This window comes from Acanthochromis polyacanthus, chromosome 19, assembly GCF_021347895.1.
Source record: "Acanthochromis polyacanthus isolate Apoly-LR-REF ecotype Palm Island chromosome 19, KAUST_Apoly_ChrSc, whole genome shotgun sequence".
Taxonomy (NCBI): domain Eukaryota; kingdom Metazoa; phylum Chordata; class Actinopteri; family Pomacentridae; genus Acanthochromis; species Acanthochromis polyacanthus.
In genome coordinates, this window is record NC_067131.1 from 2013870 (window position 1) to 2031411 (window position 17542).

The 17542-nt window shown below is 39.9% G+C and overlaps 1 protein-coding gene across 1 annotated transcript in view; it reads right to left on the reverse strand.

Annotated features, from left to right (window-relative positions):
- rpl38 (ribosomal protein L38) overlaps window positions 1-1020 on the reverse strand; it is a 1167099-nt gene extending 1166079 nt beyond the window's left edge. Inside the window, exon 1 of the mRNA XM_051939342.1 lies at window positions 1010-1020. The gene's annotated coding sequence lies outside the window, so the exon portion shown is untranslated. The remainder of the gene's footprint in view (window positions 1-1009) is intronic.
- Between the last annotated feature and the right edge of the window lie 16522 nt (window positions 1021-17542).

Genomic DNA, 17542 nt, shown 5'->3' on the forward strand with positions numbered 1-17542 from the left:
TCCACTGTCTCTGCTACACAAACATCCACGTTTCTTAGTGTTTTAATGTTGGTCATGGCTGTATTTACCACTAGCTGTGCATCACATTGTTCCTTGGAGATTATAAAGTTTGTAAAGTAATTTTGTAATTCGCACAACAGTGTGTAAACCAATGGAAACATACAGGCGGTTGTGTAGCCGCTGTCATAGCTCAAAAAATGGCCATAATCAATAATCATGTCACCTATTGGTTTGCATTGGATTTAATTTAAAAACTGCACAGTTGATGCCTTATTTTCCCATTGGAGTCAAGACCTTCTAAGTTTAGAACAAAACATGAATCAAGGAGAATTTCACCTAAAAACTGTTCATAACTCAATCAGATCAGTCAAGTCAGTCATGCCCCAAGAGATGGCTCACATCAACCCAATTCTGGAATTATTCTCAAAATGATCACCTGTATGCTCATCAGAGGTCATGATGATGGTGTATAAAGTGTATTTTTTGGTGTTTTATTTAGCATTTCATTGGAGAAAGACATTTTTAAAATTAAAATCTATTGGAACCAGAGAGTTTTTGGAGCCTACACCACATGATCCTCACTGGACTTGAAGTTTCTTTGACGTTAGCTCGAGTTTGAAGCCACGGCTGCCACTCAGTGACAGCGCTGGTTTAAGAAGTTTCAACTCCCATTCATCACCGTACAATAGGAAGAGACACTGAAGTTAAAGAAAGAACCCAGGAGAGCACGGGAACTTTAAGAAGTGTTTGCAGAAGTAAGAAAACCTCATTAACCCCGTGAACCCCCAACTAGTTTCTGGGCTTTTATTGTTCTGTCACAGTTTGACTCATTGTGGGCTCATTTTTCACTGCATTCAACACAAGAACTCAAAATAAATCATAAATAAAAAAGAAAATTTTCATTTCTGTGATGGTGTATTTTGCATCAATCGAAAAAACAAATCAAACTCTCATGTGAAACTTTTTTTTTCTCCAAATACTGGAAACACTATGGTTTTAATTTGCTTTTTCAGTCTGCAGTTCAGTCAAAAAGTCCATGAATTTTTGTCACTTTACTAGTGGTGGCAGTTGAGTCACTAATGGCTCTACGGTTGTGTTAAGAAGCGCAAAATTTTTTGTTTTATACAGAATCTGGACAAAGCAAATGGTTTAATTTTTAAATGAGATATCTAGAATACAATGATTTTACTGAAATATTACAATTTTAAGCTAAGTTTTATCATTCCCAACAGACCCACAAGTAATTTGTTAAAGTACTGCATATTTTTTGATAAGAGAAGATTAACCTTTGTGAATCCTAATGTCTACATACTATGCGGGGTCCGAGACTTAGAACCAGTTCCTACGGTGTGACTTAAGTCGATTTTCGGCGTAAGTCAGGAATCTGGTGAAAATGCAAACCAAGCCGTTACGTACATCACGATATCGATCGGTTTACATATTTGTGCAACTACAGCAATGAAAACAAACAGTAGCTCACACTGAAACACAACTCAGTAGGAAAATACCGGCAAAAATGTAAACCAAGCCCTTATGTGCATCACCAAATCAGCTAGTTTATTTGTACAACTACAGTAACAAAAACAGTCATGAGCTCACACTGAAACACAACTACCAGCGAAAATGTAAACCGTAAGTCTGATTTATGCTAGGGAGCCGTAATGAAGTTAGTGGATGTAGCATAATCCAATGTGGCGGCAAATGTAAACAAAGCCGTCTTACAGCGCTGTGTGACGACTCTACATACAGTATTCATCCGCCCCACTCACCAACTAGTTCCACTGAACCAGTTCCAACGTAACGGCAAAACGACATAAGTTAAGGACGTCGTAAACCGAGGGCCTTCTGTATTGTTTTTAAAAATTCTCTATAAGAAATTGCAGTGAGATACGCAAGTTAGAGGAACAGAAGCTAACTAAGATATGAAGTCTGAACTTTGATTATCAATAGCAGAGATAATCGGAGTTCCTTGCCAGTTAAAACTTCCGCATTGTGTTTTGCATTAAAACTTAATTTGTTTCATACTCTTTCAGGTTTTGTGATGCTGGTTGTGCTGCTAAACTTTTGGGAGGTTAAAGGGGAACTTCGGTTTTTTTCAACCTGGGGTCTGTTTTCATATGTAATTTCATACACGTGAGTGATGGAGAAATGAATTTTCGACATAGCTCCAGTATTTAGCCAGGCAGGCAGCTTAGCAGCTCAGCTAGCAGCTCAGCTAGCAAAAAGTATGGGGCAAGTGGCCCCCCCCGCGTCAAAGTCCGCCCTAACGTGCTTTTTCCCCCCACACTGACCGGCTCAGATAGTCTCAATGAGTGTCCCACAACATACTAGAGATGAGAAGTGAACGAAAACCTCCACATTACCTGGCGATCGCCATTTGTCGTTCACTTCTCATCTCTAGTATGTTGTGGGATACTCATTGAGACTATCCGAGCCGGTCAGTGAGGGAAAAAAAGCACGTTAGGGCGGACTTTGACGCGGGGGGGCCACTTGCCCCATACTTTTCGCTAGCTGAGCTGCTAGCTGAGCAACTAAGCTGCCTGCCTGGCTAAATACTGGAGCTATGTTGAAAATTCATTTCTCCATCACTCACATGTATGAAATGACATGAAAACAGACCCCAGGTTGAAAAAAACCAAAGTTCCCCTTTAAGCTTCAAAAGTTTTCAATGTACAAGCTGCTGTACCTGTATATGATACAAACTTTGTGGATGCCTTTAAAACAATTAACGTGATTGTTCTTTAACCCAGAAGGTTTAACTGTAGAGGTGCTGCACATCTACCGTGGTGCAGTGGAGGTGTGTTAATAATAGAGGCTCCTGGTGCTTAATTTGAAGTCACTAATGATGCGTTTTGTTATTTCGACGGTATTTTGCATGACTGTGTATTTCAATTATCCAAACTGTCAGAAATGTGAAAAGTTTTTTTCTCCGTTCCCAGGGGTTTCAGGTGACTCAGTTCCGCCGTGGAAGCAAAACAAAGAGGATGAGCTGTTCTGCCGAAAAAAATGCAAAACAGTCACTTTGTTTAAACACTTTGTAAAAAAGCACGTCTCTCCCAGATGCACAGCTTGGGACCGAACAAAACATTTTTCTTTTCATGCATCTGACGCTGCCGTCCGTCTGCCGCTTGGCTCGGCTTAGCTTGATGCATCTGTTTGTGGAGGGGAAAAAAAACACCTGCATATCTCTCTCCCAGCTGAATTGCTCAGAAGCGCTGCCAAGTAGAACCGGACAGATGTGGCGACTGGATCTGCAGTAGACAACTCCATCACTCTCCCCGCTCATCCCTGCACATAAATCTCTGTCTATCACGGCTGCTGCAGTCGTCCTTTGAATCCATTAGTGTTTGTCTGCTGCAGAGGGCGTTGGGGAAGGGCGTTGGGATGCAGAGTGGAAACGTAAAGGCTGCTGTACATGCTGTGCTCTATGGGTCTGGAGCAACATGTGTGGTCCATCAGGAGTTCAAGGATCCTGTAATGATGTGCCTCCTCCTAAAAATGTGCTCTCCTTCAGCAGGGGACTGAGTCACAAAAGGAGTCAAGCTATCGAAGGCCATTTCCTCCAAACCGCTCCCGCCTCTGACCGTCCACCGTCACCAGTTAAATGTGGTTTTTCCTCTCGTGCACACAGTCCAGAGGAGGAAAGTGATGTCCACAAACGTTAGAAGTGGGTTTAGGTTTCCTTGGCTTTCTCTCTCAAACACAAACCTACACATTGCAAGTTTGCTAATTAGGTCTAAGTATTTGCTGGAGAGTTGTATACAAAACAGACAATCTCCAAACAATATATGTGATTTTATTGTCTTTGTCTGACCCATCCTGCATCTCTGGCCAAAATTATTTCTCAGGTTGAGCCATGAACATGTAGGTAAGATCTTAAACTTCATTACATGCATCTTAAAGCGAGTTCAGGGTTATTAGGATTGCCATCCATGCTTATTCTTTTACTTTTGGATCAGTTCTGACAGTAAAAAAATAGTCTCCTCACTTGTCTGAAACAGGAAATAGAGGCAAAATATAAAATTATTTATTGCCTTAATTGTCAGTTGCATTCTCTTATTGTCCTGCTTCAACTTTGATGAAACACGTTTTGATTTCATAAACATTTGGGTTTGTGGGTAACTTTTGTTTTGAAGGTCTATGAGCTGGAAAACCATAATTTCTCTTTTAGACCAGTAGCATTATTACATAACTCATTTTTGGAGTGGTTTGACCTGTCACACCTGCTCAATCCATGTTCAGATATTGGCTATAAATGCAAAAAGCATCATTTTTGACCATACTGAAAATTAAGCTTCTATGGTTGGTGGAACAGAAAACAACATTGGCATTTTTGCACCGTCATATAACTGGTTTGTATTGTTCTATCAAAGTGGGGTTTTACCGTTAAAGACCATGTGTGCATATTAATGAGCCTGCAAAATTCCAGGACTTTATATTATTTCTCACATTCTGGCATTTTAAAAATATTGTGCCACAGATTGGTGACCTAAAATCGACATGACCCCACCTTCTTTAAGAGGCTTTAATTCAAAAACTAATGTTCCCCATAACCACAGATTTTACACATGGTCAACTTAATCAGAATTTAACACTACAAAAAAATCTGTCAAATCAAAGACAGTCAGGCGTGGGGCATTCGGTGGATTGACCCACCTGTACTAACAAATATTAATGGTGTAAAACACTAACACTTTTAGATGAAGTTTTTAATACCTCTATTTAAAGGCCTGTCAGTCTGAGGAGGACGACAGCTTATAGTGTTGTGTTTTGGATTTGGTGGCAGAGCAACACTTTTGTTAACCACGCCTGACGTACATCAGTGGGGTTACTGCATTCGCTTCGGTATCTGGCTGGCTGGGTAAGTATGTATGTGTGTGTGTATGTCCGTTCAGATATCTCTGCAAGTGCTGAAGTCAGGATAATCAAACTTGGCACTGAAGATCAGTCTAAGGTCCCCTGCTCAGTTGTGGAGTTAGAGGTCAGCAGATCAAGGTCAAGGTCACAGGGGTCACTTAGCACATTTCTTGCCTATTGCATCATTTGTATAGGAAGGGATATACATAGGATGATCAAAATTGATACAGAGTATCATGCATGGGCGTGACTCTGCCCTCTACTGAGGGCTTGTCTAGTTTATATTCAGATCACAGCTTTTGCCTTTAACCTCCGAGTTCTCCGACCTGAACCATTTCACTCCTTCTCCTGGACCCATGGAGCTGATGGGATGTTTGATCATGTGAACCAGATGTGTGAGATGGGAACACGCCACCGTTAACGCTGCTCACCCGTGAGCCTGCGCAGAGGCTTCGCCAATGAGGTGATGCATTTCACATTTTCTGTTTCACAGTCTATTTGTGAGTCAGTAGGTTTGGCTTTCTCACTGGTAAAAACGCACTTTGGCACTAATAGGGTCCCGCTGGGGCAATAGTTGAAACTCAGTTTCTCGTTACAGTCCTGTGAATTTGACAATGACATTCTTCACGTTGTTGTGCTCCGTTAAAGACACGATTACTTCTCACAAGTTTGGTCACAGCTCAGAAAAGTGTCCGACTCTTTGACCTGTATATTGGTTCTCAGGGCCAATAAGTGGTGTGTAACAGTCTTGGTCACTTCCTTGGCTTGTCACTCAGTACATATTAAATATTGTCCGTGAAGGGTGTGTGTGGTAGGAAGGGAGTGACTACAAAGGCATTATTCACTGTGAGAGACATTGAGGGGGAATGAAATCCAGATTGGACAGAGCCAACGAGGGGTTGTTAGGCAGAGCAGCAGATGAAAGCCCGTTCGACTGGTTCAAGTGTCCACAGAGAAGTGCTTTTTGGACAGATTTTAAATGATATGCGAGGCAATGAAAGTCACAGCTACGGCGTGTGGTTCTGGTCACGCTCATTTTAACTGCCTCCTCCCTCCATGGAGCATGAAAATAAAAATAACACGTCGGCTTTGACAAGAATGTGGGACTAATCAGTGCCAAAAAAGTTGCCGTTCAACACTAGCTGCCTTTACTTAAATGCATAGGAGTGGGTTTTTTTTACCATTACCTGACTGTTTTGCATTTCATATTTGACATTCCTTGTTTTATTCATGCTCATGGGTGGCATAGAAAGGACATTTTAAAAGAATACCAAAGACAGTTCATTGAAAAGTGAAATTAAAACAACAAGTCTATTGTTTAAAGTGATTAAATCCAAATTTAACTGACTGAGCTCTAACTGTACCTACTGTTAATTATCATTGTATATGACATTAATTAACAGGATTTTAGGATACTAACAAGCAAAACCCCAAGCAAAAATGTAGAAGTGCCAAAAACTTCAGTTCCTTGAATGTCCACTAGAGGCTGGCACCAAAAACGATTTATTTCTCATCGACCCCCATGTTAAAATGCCCAACTTTACAATGGAAATAAACGTGTTTACACCTGAGCACAAACGTCATTTTGGTTTCTACAGCTACTTTTCTTGTTAATGACAACTGTGCAGTTGGTAAGTTCTGTTAAGGTTTAAAGTTATGTACACTAAAGGGAACACACAGTTTAAATGACAGATGCATGCTGTTGTAACACAGTCCACAGCTTAGATATGCCTGTTTAAGACGAGTTTTGCCACCAACACTGCCAAAACATTAGTAAAATTCCAACTACTTGCTCATTTTTGAATTAGGAGTCCAGTATTGCCACGACTGTGATCTGAGGTGATCAGAAAAATACTACAAACTAAACTGGTTTTGTTCAATTTATGCAGGTCTGACAAAATAAGGAACAAATCTCTAATAATTAACAGGATGATAAAATGCTAGTCGTAAAACTTGCTAACTGTTAACTTTTCCTGCTAACTAGAACTGATGTACAGTAAATGAGAGCTGTTGCACCTAGTAGGTTTTGTGTGTTTTTATAGCTAGAAAAGTGCATATTTACTCAGTTTCGCACCCATGCACCAATGAAGAAATGTCTCAAATTTAGCTCGAGTCAAGGTGTTAGTCTAGTTTTATTTTTAATTACGAACAAACCATATGAAAACACCAAAACTAAAAACAGCTGACTATTTTCAGCTGCGGAATGATACACATTTGATCCACTAATGAGTATTTAAAGCAGCTGATGACTGCATGTTTATATGGGATGGAATTGAATCAAAACAGACTATAATGTGCACAAAGTGGTTCACTATGGCATAGAAAAAATACATCTTATTGATAGATTAGTTTTTTATACCAATAAAAACACATGAAATCATTCTAGATGTGTTATTTAACTGAAGATCTAATTTTTCAATATCACATTTTTACATTCTAATAATGTTGTTAAAACAGAAGAAACATTTCTATTATGTAATCATTAAGCCGTTGAAGTAGCGCCCTGCTAGCGGTGCTACAAATCTGCGGGACCCAGAACACATTTTCTGACTCACTTATGCACAATGCAAAGAGAATCTACAGCCGAGCGAGGCCCGGGTCCACAGAGCATGTGTAAATCTCATTAGCTGTATATCCAACTGTCCGAGTCGTGCAATTACTAAATTATAAATGTGAAATTAATCAGAAAAAGGGCTTGGTGTTTGTGCGAGGGGATTAATCTTGTCCTTGTTACGCCAACGGCAAGAGGCATTATTCATGAACCCTCCATTTCTCACTTCCACTCCCCCCGTCCTGGAATGAGAAATATAACTCCGAGCCAAGAGCAGGCATTTACTCTCCAACTCCACAGACCCTGACAAAACAGAGTTGTAATTATGTGAAATTATTGATATAAACAAACTGATGAATGGCCTTTGCACTTGGTGTGCATATGTGTGTTTTTTCTGTGCGGAAATGTACAGTATTTGCATGTTTGCATGTGAGAAAGTGATTTTTTTTTTAAGGATAAAGTGGGTGTTTGGCCCGGAGTGAGTGAGGAAATGAATGAAAAGAGCAGGTCTTTGTTTGAGTGAGAGGAATTGTGAGTAATGTGGTGTGAATGTGGGAGCATTTCTGCTTCCAAATCAATAGTAGGTAAATATTATTTCATAGCAAGACTATTATTAGCAAACACAAAGGAGGAGGGAGGGCGGATTACTCATTAAATGTGAAAAAAATAAAGTCACAAATGAAGCATACTAAAAATGTCGAGGTTAGGAGGCACTCGAAACTGTTAGTAGCACTTAATTGAAACCGTACTGTTCTCAAGAGAAAATATCTGTGCCAAACGCAAATCTGCTTGGCAGTAAAGAGGAACAGTTAGGGAATCTTTAACGGGGCACAATCCATTACAGAGAGTCATAAATGTCCTCGGGAATATACACATCATTGCAGAGTGGGATGTGACTGTACTCTTGCAGAGACTCATCCACATTTATGTGTCCATAAGCAGAGCTTTTATGAGGACTCTATAAGTTTGTGAAAGTAAAGCTGGAGCCGTGTTATGAGCTTTTTAAATCTGTGTATCATGTCGTGCACGCTCTTTGGCATGAAACTCCTCGGAACACAAAGTACTGCTACCTGTTTTCTCTTCTTCCAAGAGGCTGTAATTCTTCCATTTCCCGTACATAATAGGAGAAGATATCTCCCATTCCTTCCTGTGGAATGCCGAACATAAACAGTAAGCTCATTGGAGTCCATGTAAACCTCAATCTTTGACTCCACTTCCATCCACGTCAATCCTGGTGATAAATTCAAACCTGTAGCAAATTACTCACTCCCCCAACGCCCCATGGAGGACGGGGGCGTCTCTCCTCTGATTGGTGGGCTTTGCTCTCATTTGTCTTTGACACCCAGCGCTGGTCAGCCAACAGTACCATTCATCTCATGTGTCATTGGCAGAGCAGGGAGTCATGCTGTGAAAAGAGAAGTCTGGTCCTCTTACAAACCACCGTCGGTGCCAAGTATATTTCTTTGTCTCAGTGGTGTGTCAGTTCTGCCTACAGTATCTGCTGTAAAATATGATTGGCAGATTTGTCCAGCTGTCAGACTAAAAAAGACAGGGCCAATATTTGTAAATGCCGTAACAGATCGTAGATATGTCTGTTAAGGTGATTTAGACTTGGTGTTTTCAATAAGCAAAATTCTCCACTGCATACGAATCCAACACTGAAGTGCTAAAAACTGCAATTCCTCAAATGTCCACTAGAGGCGGCCTCAAAAGGCGAGTCAATCTCAATCATAGACATTCATGCTAAAATACCAACTTTACAGCGAAAATTAACACGTTTATAGCCTGGTACAAAAACTATTTTGGTCTCTATAGCTACTTTCTTCAACGATGACAACTGTACAGGATGTGACTTTCTAAATAACTTGCTAGTTCATATTATATTAAGATTTAAACATATACCATCATAGGCCTGTGTCTACTCCAGTTTTACCCACACTCAACTTTATACTCATTTTTGGATTAGCTAAGACTTAAAAGGAGCCAGACACCCAAAGGAACCCACAGGTGACGTTACAGAAGGTTTGTCTATGTTTATATACACAGATTTTTACGGTAATACTTCAAAAAAAATTGCTACAGTTTGATTGCCAGATTCGGCTATACATTACATTTTTGTCATAACATTTTACACCCATTTATTCTAAAAGATTATGAATATCTTATGAGGATATTTCAGCCACTTCATACAGTTGGAAAGAACCGTTAGAAGACAGAGGTTTAGCATCACGTTTATACTGAAAGGATAATTCATGTTAATTACAACTGCAGGTTTGGTCCAGATTCTTATTGTTAATAAAAATAAGAAGAGCTGAGATCTGGAAGGTTGTGAAATCACTAAAAAGAAGACCAATATGGCCAAAAAAAAAAAGGGGGGGGGGGGGGGAACAATCAGGTAAACAAACCCAAGTCGTGAAACATGTTTTTAAAGATGAAAAGTGGAAAACAGTTAATTATTAAACTAAGCTATCTGTTGCAACTACTTGGTTAAACTTTAATCTTGCCGTGGTTGCATACCTATTATTTTATTGATAATAAGAGATTAATATCATAATAATTTACATTTAGATTTGCTATAATGTGATGAGAAGTCCACATATATGAAGGTATTTTTTTAAATTAGGTTTTCTTCATTTGTTCTAGAAAAAAAAAATCTGTTCACATGACAATGCAAAGACACAGGTACAGCAGGTGGTTATATTCCCCAAACCTAGACCTTTGTTGGCCTATCAGAATCCTGCATAAAACCTATTAGGAGCTCCAATGGGCTACTGTGGAACAAGGCTCTGTTTTCAGTAACCTAAAACTATGCTTTTGTGTTAAGGAAAGGTCAAAACACATAGATTTTTTTGATTGATTGATTGATTTCTTTATTTTCGTGTCATGCACAAAAGTGTGCCCAACCCTCATGGGTTTACAAGACACCAATATACCAGCACTGCAGCAGAATACATCCAAAACAACACAATATTCTGCTGCTCGATCCTCGAACAAAATATGTCGCCTTTTATCCCAGGTCGAGCAAAGAAATTCGCCATGAAAAAAATTCATGTTGAAAAAATTCAACATAGAAATGCTGTAAATGTGGACACGGTCCAATCTGTTTTTCTTCCACATTTAGCTACATCAATGCTACACTACATACATGCATGTCTCAATATTTGCTTCTATAAGGAAAATGTTACAATAACTAAGCAAAACAACAGTCAAAACTATGAAGATGTGTGTCTAAACGGAGTAGGTAGGGTTTGGGTTCTACCACTGATTTAGTGTGTGTTTATCTGGTGGTGTGTATGGGGCATTAATAATAAGTCATATTATGTCCTGTATGGCGTTTTTGACCCCGTGACCCCACCCAACCCCCATCACCCAGAGCAGACAGTTTGCCCTTCAGCAGTTTCCACTCTAAAAACCAAACAAATCCAAGAGTGATTCTGAGTCGGTCGCCATCAGACCGCACTCTTGGGCAAAAAAGACGGCTGGAAAAAAAAAAAGGGCAAGTCGCCAAGCAATTCCTCATTCAGCCCCTCATTAATTTTTCATAATAAATAATGTCTTTTAATGGTGACCTTTGGAAATATGGGGGGAAAATGACTAAAGAGACCTTAGCGTGTCCCTTTTGTTCTTTTGTCGTTTATGTGGCACGATGACACAACGGCTCACCACAATCTGAAACTGCCCAATGCTGGAAACGCTGTGAAGCAGCATTAAAGGATCCGTCTGCCTCAGATGCATGAACTGAACATGACTTTAAGCTTAAAAATTAATAGAAAATAACTCTCTCTTTGCTAATCTTATTGCCGTTGACGTGTGTCTGTTCAGCATTATTCTTAAAGCGTCCTTTGATCCCTTCCTGGTGGGGATGCCAACTTTCACAAAAGCATATTTGGGGTTTTTACAGGCGCTTTTACAGGCGCACCTGGAAATCGCCCCACAGGAGTCACAAATTGAAATATTACGAGCGTTACAAACCTGCTCAGCACCTATCGCCTGTGCCAAACAACAATTCCATTGGACGCTGAATGATTTTAACCCTCCTGTTGTCATCATTTACTGGCACCGAAAAATATTGTTTCCTTGTCTGAAAAAAAAAATCAAAAAATTCAGCAAAAAAAATTCCCCAAATTAATGAAAATTTGCTAAACCTTCAGGAAGAAAATTCTAATAATTCCTTAAAAATTTCCCTTAAAAGTTTTATTTTAAAAAATCCCCCAAATGTGGCAAGAAAATTCTTGTAAATATTTTCAAAAAGTGAGTAAAATCTTCCAAAAAAAATCTTAAAAATATCTAAAGTACACACACACACACACACACACACACACATCAGTAAAACATGTAATATTTTAATATTTTCTTTAAGAACATTCACCAAAAAAAATCAACCAAAATCCAGCGAATTTCGCTGGATTTTGGTTGATTTTTTTTGGTGAATGTTCTGAAGAAACACTTAACATTTCTTTTCTTTCACCAAAAAAAGTTTTCCCAAAATTTTGAAAATGTGTTCCACTGTGAAAATATACATTTTCCCACATTTTCAAACTTTAAAGCGGGTCGAGTTTAACCCGCAGGATGACACGAGGGTTAACCGAATTTGTCTCTGACATCCGTGAACAAAACACACCACACCAGCCTCTCTCGCTTCTACTTCAAACCGTTTGCGCCTCCTCATTCTCACTTTGTCTCTGTACGAGGTGACGAAGACAAACTTAAACTGCCCCTCTGGTCTCCCTGCGTCCACTTGGCTCCGGCTCTTCAGCACATGCTATAAAAAGACGGGGTTATCTGTCCTTTTTAGCTGAGTAGTTTATGGTCGCAGCAGTCAGTCGCCCTGGATCTCTGCCACAGACGTCTGAAAGGCTCCACGCTCATGAGGACTTTCTACACAGCCAGACAGAGCAAGAAGTGCATGTTAACATCTCGTCTCCAACACTTCAAAGCTCTCTGTGCATTTAGCTCTGGCTTCAGGAATTCCCTATAATAAATGAGGTTGTGTTGTTTGCAGTGCAGCTCAGAAAGAGTCCAAACAAACATCCCCTGCATGAACTACAGTCCTAATGGGCTGTCCATTAATCTCCAAACCCTATTCATCAGTGGCCTGTTGTCATCACTGTGAGTGTACTGTATTATGGCTCTGGTGTCGCACCGCTGTGGAGCTGCTGATGGCTGGGGAATGATAAGTGGAGGGGGAAACCTTTGTGGGGCTACACGACCGCAAACAAACCCTCAGCCGTCGCTGGGCGTCCAGTTTCAAAGCTTCAGAGGCGCACAGAGTCCCATTGAAAAGCTCTTTCTGCCACAGACTCTCCATGTAATAATGATCACGCTCGTCTTTCACGTGCACAAGTGGCTCAAAGCTGGGATGTCCTTCGCAAGCCGTGGATTAGTTCAACTCTGACTCCCAACAATGGCGTGCATGTAGAGCTAAACTGCTTATGAAAGAAACATATTCTCTACCCGAAAGGTAAGACTGTATTAAAGCGGGAAAGACTGATGGCATCATAAAATAGGAGGGAGAATGATAATATAAGTTAGCAACTGTATTTTTACCCAGAAGAACAGGTCGTTCTTTGGTTTAGGAAAATATTACGCTTTAGCTGACACTTTACAACAGCAACTACTTGTTAGAAGCTTAGTAAGGTTTAAAGGTTATGTTTCAGTAATTATCACTTTCTTTGGAGTTTAGATTTTCCTCAGTTTTTTTGTTACCATGGTAATGAGTCTTGTCCCACCTAATAAATGATTGGTGAGCTCAAAAGAAAGGACAGTAAAACCCTGAACTAAATGCCATGAATATGTTGATATGTAATGCGCTTTTAATTCATGTCACACATTTCCCTCAAACAATATTCATTTTAGTTGCATGTCAACATAATTTTAGGAAACAGGCCTGATTTGGAGTGTTGTTTTCTCGTGAAAAGTGTGTTTTATCTTACGCCATGAAGCTTAGATACAAGTTTAATAAGGAAGATTTGATCTCATACAAATTGCTTTTTTTTTTAAAAAAAAAAGTGAAAATCTGGTAGCAGAGGAGGCCAGAAAATCACATTAAAATATAAAAAAATGAGGAATAATGTAATATTCAAAGAATGTAATAATAACAGCAATAATCCCTAAAAAATAATGGCATGCTCAGATGATTCAAACTGTGAATTTAACGTCACACATGGTGAAACACAGATTTAATATTTAGAAAAATACTGATTTTAGACGTCCACATTACTGACAGTTCTTACGTTGTTGTTTTTAAGTCAATGTGTACATTTAGACTTTTTTCTGTGATTTTGCTTGATAGACAAAAGGACATCCTGAAGCCCATGTGAGTTAGCCTAGCCGCGCTAGACCCATGTTCTGAAGGCGCAAGGGTCTAGGGCAGCTCCACAGGGAGGGAGGCGGGCTAAAAGGTTGTCTTTCAAATCACTCTGCAGCAATTGGGTAGGTATACAACCAATCAGCGCAACGAATAGACTGACGTAGTTCCTAGAGCGCTGGATTGTGGCTAAGTCCCATTAGCTTCCCAACCAGCGGAGCCAACTGGTATATTAATGATTTGCCATATCCCGTCGGCATAAGTCCAAATACGTCTTTCTTCTCAATGAAACACTTCAGTGCCGTCCTTTGTTCATCGTTCAAGTTGAATTTTAGCTTCAAATCTTTAAGGGCTGTGGCCAAAGCCGAGTCGAAAGATAACTGTTTATTGTGCGCTGGTTGTTTCTGTCAGAATCGTCACGCCTCTGTCGTCACTTAGTTACGCCCGCCTTCTGACTCTACACTTCATGGTGATTGGTCCGGCCAGTTTTAGGAGAATCCAGCCTCCAGCCTTATGGAGGGTAACTAGACCCACCCTGGCAGAGAATTAAATTCGTTGCCGTGGGTTGTCTAGTGCGGCTAGGCTACATGTGAGTCATGAGAAGATTGACTAAATAACACCTGACTCTTACTTCCCTTCAAATGACTGCAAATTTTACAGGTTTGCATACTTTTGCCACTTACAGAAATGTAAAATCTGATCATTTCTGCCTGTAAATAAATGACCAAGGATGATACTGTTGAGTCTTTGTTTACCTGCAGTCTCTTTATCTACTTTTAGGGCTTGTGTGATGATGTTTTAGGTCATTTTTTTAATGCAGAAATCTAAAAAATTCTAATGCTTTTATGAACTTCTTGCTACCTGAGCTGACTGGCTGCTGGTTGTAGCGTTCTACTTCCATCCAGACATGAAAATGATACTGGCCTTCCTATCAAACTTAGCAAAAAATGAAAATCTGTTCTTATCTTTTCTGATTCTCTGAGATCTCATTGACAAGCGTGGCTATAAAACATCCATTTTTACATTTAGATGTGTAATGAACCAAAACTTTACTTCTAACAGTGAACAGTCTCAAAGCCCATTCAAAGATTTATGTGTGTTTGCTATTGTTTCATCATGGCTGATTTTGTGAGAGAACACTGCTCTGTTTGGTCCTCCAAGATCTCTGATCCTTACCCTGGGACTTGAGTGCAGCCAAACAATTAAAATCTAGATCTGGATCATCACTTAGCCTAAACAGCTAATCCTTTAAGCCAAGGACCGTTCTCCAAACCAGTCCTGTTCCCTGTTTCTTAAAAAATACTTTGCAAACAAAGAGACAGATGTGAAAATTGAACCTCGCTCCAGCGCTGGAAAAACATTCATTAGGAACCAGATTGATCTTTTTGTCCTGTGTGTTTACCGAGAGAACGGGGAGTGTTCTGAAGAAAAATTCATGACTCTTAGAAGTGACAGGTTTTGCTAAATAAAAGAGCCGAGAAACTCACACTCACTGTTTTTCTACTTTTTTGTAATATTCTCGACTAAAAGGCTAGATTTAATTTTTTTTGTCAGCTGGTGGTTGCTGATAAGCCAGCGATAGATCACAGCGAGACACGTCAAAGTACATTAACTCCGGCTCTTTCATGGACTTTCTCCAGAGTTCTGTTTGGACTTCAAAGGCTCGACGCCATATTTACATACAAAATCTCCAGGAGTATGAAGCCCAAATCTGCATTTACCCACCCTTTCAAACACATGAAAATAATAAAAATGCTAAAGGAAAGGTGGTTTTAAAGTCCGTACAACATACATATGGTAAAGGGTCATCTTCATGTGAACATGCCAAGTTTATCTCCTCATCACTCAGACAGCATCTGATGCCGATAAAGTCTAAAACGAAGCTGGAAACGGGATCTCTCATCATCACCTTTTTAGTTCCCAAACGGTACAACATGCACGTTAGCAATCCTGTCCCCAAAGTGATGCTATCGGAGGCAGTTGAAGAACCATGTCTGCCTATTGTCACTCCAAGTAACTACATTAGAGAATCACTTAATTGGCATTCGCTCTGAACCTCTCCATTTCCGCTCCCGTTGTTTGTTTGTGTCGCTCAAAGGGCTCCGTTGCCATGGCGCCTATCTGCATTTTTCATTTGGTCGCTTTATCGTGTGGTCGTTCCACCCTTTGTGGGTCTGCAGATATAATTTCCTTTTATACAGTCCATTTTATGGTTGACTTTGCTCTCGGCTCCAGCCAGAGGGGTTGTTCCCCTCAGAAAGTGATTGTGACTGTGTTTGTCAGCTGGCTATCTCTAAAAGGAACTGAGCAGGCCGGAAAAGTCGGCACTTAGACAGCTTCATCTGCATAAATGTTAGGGAGGACATGGAGGTCCAGGTGAGGTTCTTTGAAAAAAGTTGGTCTCTGTGACTGCAAGAAGTATAAAGCACAATGAAGAGCCACAAGCATGTGCAACTTGAAATTCTTCAAATTTAGATGTTAAAACTAGGGTGAAGGAATATAAAGGCTCTTTCTAACCCAACTTCTATATTTAATGTTGTATTTAGGGTGCTTTCACACCTGTAGTTTGGTTAATTTGATCCCAGTCAAGGAATAAAATTAGACATTGTTGTCTTTCCGTTCTGGTCTGGTCCAAGTCCAAAATCAAGCCTGACAGAGTAGCACGCCTGGCATCACATTACGCCACTTTACGAGCTTATGCAGGCCCAGCTCCAAAACAAAATGACTTGGGTTCAATCTGAAATCCGTTGGGGTGCACAAGTGCAAACACCTTCAAGTGATTGTCTTCTGCCAAAAACTGGTTATCGCCCAGTTTAGACGTGTCTACAGCTGCTTTTATCCAGATCAAACAGTCATAACGTGCAAATACACACAACTTTTCATCCAAAAGTAAAGTTTTTGTGAAACCAACATTTCTTGGATCCAAATAATCAAAGCCAAAGAGGCTTTATGTGTTTGGAGCTCCTAATATTCTTGTTTAGGGCCTTCTATATTTGGAAGCTAGACGGTGATTAACGTTATTTATGGATGGGTTCTGTTTAAAATCTGACTGGCAAATAGGAATGAAAAATATTGTGTTATGGGTCCCCAATGAGCAGATTTCACCAAAACACAGCTGGAAAAAGTTTTGAATGATAGTGAATGAACACAGAGTTTTGAAATGTCTACAAGCACAACAAAGTACTATAAAGCATCGAGGACTGTCCTTGCAATGCAGTGTTTTTAAATCGCAAACTAATAAATGAACACTTTACCGAATGAGGTGGGTATTCATTTAGACACCTGCACAGACTCCTCTTCACCAAGGTAGTGGTTGCTAAAGCTGAAATGGTTAGGCGAGCTATGGGTGGAGTTTTTATAACTGCTTTGCTGCTGGTAACATCACTATTTTCTCTAGGATTAATCTTGGTGTCTGCAGCTGTGGAGACAGTATTTCTGCTAGTGTTCAATGTCAGCTTCTCCAACCATTTTTGAATATTTATGCAACAGTATCTGGACAATTAGCAAAGACTTTAACACCAAAGATGTCCAGCTGTAGTTGGAGGCACCCAAGCATAAGACAAACACAACGAAACAGGCCTGTGCATCTTCAGTTGCTGTTTTTTTAAGAGCATTGCAAGATGGTGCACTCTACAAATTCATTATTAAAATTTCGCCTGAAGGTGCAAAAGATTAATGTGAGGAGGCAGTGCATGGATTTAAACCCACATAAAAACACACCTGATTTTAAGTATGTTTCTGCTGCCACAAAAAGCTCAACAAGAAACACTAGAGCTTTAATGTATATCAAAAATACAACAAGGGTAGTTTCAGTCATTTCAATGAGT